The sequence below is a fragment of the Centroberyx gerrardi genome, chromosome 22 (genome assembly GCF_048128805.1).
Source record: "Centroberyx gerrardi isolate f3 chromosome 22, fCenGer3.hap1.cur.20231027, whole genome shotgun sequence".
Classification (NCBI taxonomy): Eukaryota; Metazoa; Chordata; class Actinopteri; order Beryciformes; family Berycidae; genus Centroberyx; species Centroberyx gerrardi.
The window spans coordinates 555,569-560,071 of NC_136018.1; the positions used below are offsets into that span (position 1 = coordinate 555,569).

The window sequence follows — 4,503 nt, forward strand, 5'->3', positions numbered from 1 at the left end:
GAATATCACCTGTTTCTAACATAAAGACAGTTTCAGTCGTCCTGTCCTCATTTAAATGTTAATGCCTTAACTGAAAATAACCATTCATAACTTAATGTGTTGATTGGCAACTACTTTGTTAGACTGGCAGAAGAATGACATTATTATTATTGATTAAAAAGAAAATGTTTATTTTCGATTATTTTTAATCTTTTTTAATGTGTTTTAAACCCAGTTGTGTGTTTTCCAGCAGCAGCTGTCCAGCGGATCCTTCACAAGCAGTGTGATGAAGTTTACTACTGCAACATGTAGTACTACTGCAACATGTAGTACTACTGCAACATGTAGTACTGCAACATGTAGTACTACTGCAACATGTAGTACTACTACTACTGCAACATGTAGTACTATTACTACTGCAACATGTAGTACTACTGCAACATGTAGTACTACTGCAACATGTAGTACTACTACTACTGCAACATGTAGTACTATTACTACTGCAACATGTAGTACTATTACTACTGCAACATGTAGTACTACTGCAACATGTAGTACTACTGCAACATGTAGTACTACTGCAACATGTAGTACTACTACTACTGCAACATGTAGTACTATTACTACTGCAACATGTAGTACTACTACTGCAACATGTAGTACTACTGCAACATGTAGTACTACTGCAACATGTAGTACTATTACTACTGCAACATGTAGTACTACTGCAACATGTAGTACTACTGCAACATGTAGTACTACAGTCCAACATTACTACTACAACATGTAATACTATTACTACTACAACATGTAGTACTACAGTCCAACATTACACATTACTACTACATCATGCAGTACTACAGTCCGACATCATGTAGTTTCTATTGGGGATCTAAATGTTGTCAACTTAACTAAATAAAGTTGTTGTGAGCGAGCCGGTCCTCTACAGACCAGAACCCTGTGGTGAACAGTTTGGCTCGGCACCAGAGACACGGGACGGGCGTAAGGACGATTAGAGACCTACAGCATGCTGAGGTCTCTCCAGCTGAATGAGTGGGATGTTAATGTGTTTGGGAAAGCTGATATCAGCAGCTTTATAACGGCCACACAGCCACAGTCTGGTGGAACAGTAACAGCAGACAGTGCTGGTTAGACATTAAGATGAGGAGCGGGGGGGGGGGTCAGGTGACACGAGGTCAGGTGACACGAGGATCCTGTAGTAAACTGGTTAATGATTCATCTCATCAGCAGCACCGGGGCAGCTCAGGGGATCGGACGCTTTTCAGCACCGCGGCAATTTTATCCCGTCTGGTCTGCCATGATGAAGGTCATCTAGACCAGTGATTCTCAACCTTTTTCACATCAAGGGCCCTAATTTAGTCCACATTAGAGCCACAGACCCCCATCTGATGAGATTTTGTCTCTCGGGCCCAAATCTAAGATCATTTTATTGTCAGATATGATTTTGTCCAGAACTCCCTGACTGTCTGTGTTGTAGAGAGATAACAGAGAAACTGATCAGAAGTCATTCTTCACTTCTTGTACATTAAATAACGCTGAAGTTTAACAATTCATCAGTTTGCTGGGGACCCCCTGGAACCCCCTCAAGGACCCCTGGTGGTCCCCGGACCCCAGTTTGAGAACCACTGGACTAGATGGAAAGCTTGGCTGGAGAAAGAAAGTTTCCTTCCTCCACTCTGATGTATTTTGGCCTCTAGCACCGTAGCAGAGATAGCAGTCGAGTACGCGGTGATTTTTCTACAGATCCCGAAAAATAATCAAAACAATAATCATAGTTGTAGTGAAAAATTTGTCATTTTATTTCAAGTGGGTTTTCCTTTTCCACAATCTGACTGTTTTCCTGGAAATAGCAGGAATGAGCAAATTACACCAAACAGGCCGATGTTTCCTCCAACGCTTGAACAGCAAGATCAAATTTCTAGGCTGTTAATAATAACAATTATTTTTATTATATAATTGTATGTAATTTAGAAGAAATAAAATGCCAAAGAAAAAAAAAAAGCTGAAAAAAAACCCTGAATTAAAAAAAAAACCCACCAGCGAACGGTGATAATATCGTATATCGTGATATTTTGTCAGGACAGTATCGCGATAACCCGTCTGAAACGAACATGTCTGTGGCGGTAAAAATTATTTCTGAAATTGCCTGCTGTGTTTTATTTTATTTTAATTCCATTTCATTTTAACTCCATCTGCTGTTTCACTTCTGAATTACAAGAACCACATGAGCAGTGACATCACATCAGATGAAACTTTATTGATCCCCGAGGATCAAAAACATGAAGCCATTTCAGGCCCCGGCGTCTCGTTAATGAAGATTCTTACAACCAAATCCTAAAATGTGATTCATGAATTTTTAATATGGATGAAAAAAAAAAAAAACAGTGACTGACCTGCTCCAATATCAAACAATATAACAAGAGGGAGAGGAAGAGGGAAATGAAGAGCAAGAAGAGAGGAGCAGAAAAAAGGAGAGGGAGTGGAAGATGAAGACAAAAACAGAGAGAAAGGGGGAGATGGAGAGGAAGAAGAAGAGTAAACGGGTGATGAAGAATGAGGAAGCAAGGTAGAGAGAGAGGAGGGAGAAAAGAGATGGAAAGAAAGGAAGAGGAGGCAAAGAGTACGAAGAAAAGGTGAATGGGAGATGAGGTAGAGGAAGAGACGGAGGAGAGGAAAAGGAAGAAGGCAACAGGAGAGGAAGGAGAGGAGAAAGAAACAACAAGAGAAGAAGAAAAGAGAAGAAGAGGAGACAATGAGATGAACAATGAGGAGAGGAGAGGAGGAGAGAGGAAAAAAATAGTAGAGAAGAACAGTTTGGTGTAAAAGTGAAGTTAGCTGTTATAAGTGGAGCAGCTTTCACTCTGTAACCTGATATACTGTCTGATCACACACACACACACACACACACACACACACACACACACACACATCCAATACTGAAGAAAGACTAGCTGCTAATACTAGTGACCTGAGCTTCAATCACTTAAAATACAGAGGTCCATCAGATAGCTCATCTTTACACCTTCACACCAAACTCCATTCAAAAATCTGACTTTTTAGCAAAATCTGACAGTTTAGCAAAGATACACACCTCATAAAATAAGACTCACGATTTTCTGATTCAGTAGGATCCACTCTTCACTTCGGCATACATCCAAAAACACCAAGCAGCTCTTATTTCAGTACAATTTCAACTTCACCTGTTACTCAGGGGGCAGCAGTGTGAATCAACTGTAAAATGTGGAAATATATTAAATTAAGTGCTGCTTGGTGGATCGGGTGTGAGCCGAAGTGAAGAGCGGATCCTACTGATGCAGAAAAGGTACTCAGTCATATTTTACGAGGTTTGCACTTGTGCTGATATGCAACACGACTTTCAACTGACAGATTTCTTGAATGGACTTTGGGTTTGATGTTCTCTGCATGTAAGAAAGAAGGGAACATATTGGGAATAACATAGCTGGACACGAAAGACAAGCCACTATGGATTGACAACTAGACACACACACACACACACACACACACACACACACACCTATGACTCCAGAGGTTTCACTAATTAATTCTGAAGCCAGTAAAACAGGACAGGCTTCATCAGTTCTGTCACTAATTGATCCCATTTACATACAGCCTGAACTTCATATATGTTGCAGATTAGATAGAAGCAATTGGCAGAATATGTCGAACACACACACACACACACACACACACACACACACACACACTAAATGTGTTTGTAGAGCTGCTGACATTGACCATTGAGATTATATCAAGGGACGGCAGCTTCACTATGCATTAGAATTACCTTAACATTGTGTATTGGTGGATTTTTGCGGCTGTCTGAATCCTTAAAAAAGCTAAAATCTCACCAGAGCTAGCAAAAAAACGTGTCCGATAATGGAACTCGTTAGCTTAGCAAACATTCACAAATCAGATGTGGAACCACGCTAAAACCAGAACAACACAAGCGTATATTGTCTTACTAAAACAGAGCTTTTAAAAGAAATACCACACATCAGCTCCGTTTGTGAAAAAGACTTACAGTTGATTAGCTGTTAGCCCGTTAGCACGCAGCGGTTTGCTCAGCGGCACTCCGGCCAGCTGGTTGAACGCCGTCAGGTTACAGGTAGCTGTTAGCTGTTATCATTACAGCTAGCAGGAATAATAATGTAATAATATTGTAGCTGTAGTGCAGTGAGTGTGTGAATCTGCTCTGTCCCGGCAGGTTGACACGGACTGACTGTTACCTTCACACTCTCATCGTCCGCAGATTAATCCTCGTCGGTCCAGCGGAGCTCCAAGTTTCCTCACAGAGCCATCTGCAAGCAGGCAAAATAAACCATATGACTTCCGGTCGAGATTTTCACAATAAAACAAACCAGACGGAATCGACTTAACTGGCTTCTGGTAACACAATAAAACCAGACGTTATGAAATGAATAGACTTCTGGTAACTTTTTTCACAATAAAACAAACCAAATGGAATTAAATTTATAGATTTAT

At 40.6% G+C, this 4,503-nt stretch overlaps 1 protein-coding gene across 1 annotated transcript in view; it reads right to left on the reverse strand.

The window, feature by feature from the left end:
* The window catches only part of galnt11 (UDP-N-acetyl-alpha-D-galactosamine:polypeptide N-acetylgalactosaminyltransferase 11 (GalNAc-T11)), a 13,754-nt gene extending 9,453 nt beyond the window's left edge, over positions 1 to 4,301 (reverse strand). Inside the window, 1 exon segment of the mRNA XM_078291364.1 lies at positions 4,043 to 4,301. The gene's annotated coding sequence lies outside the window, so the exon portion shown is untranslated.
* Positions 4,302 to 4,503: the final 202 nt, after the last annotated feature.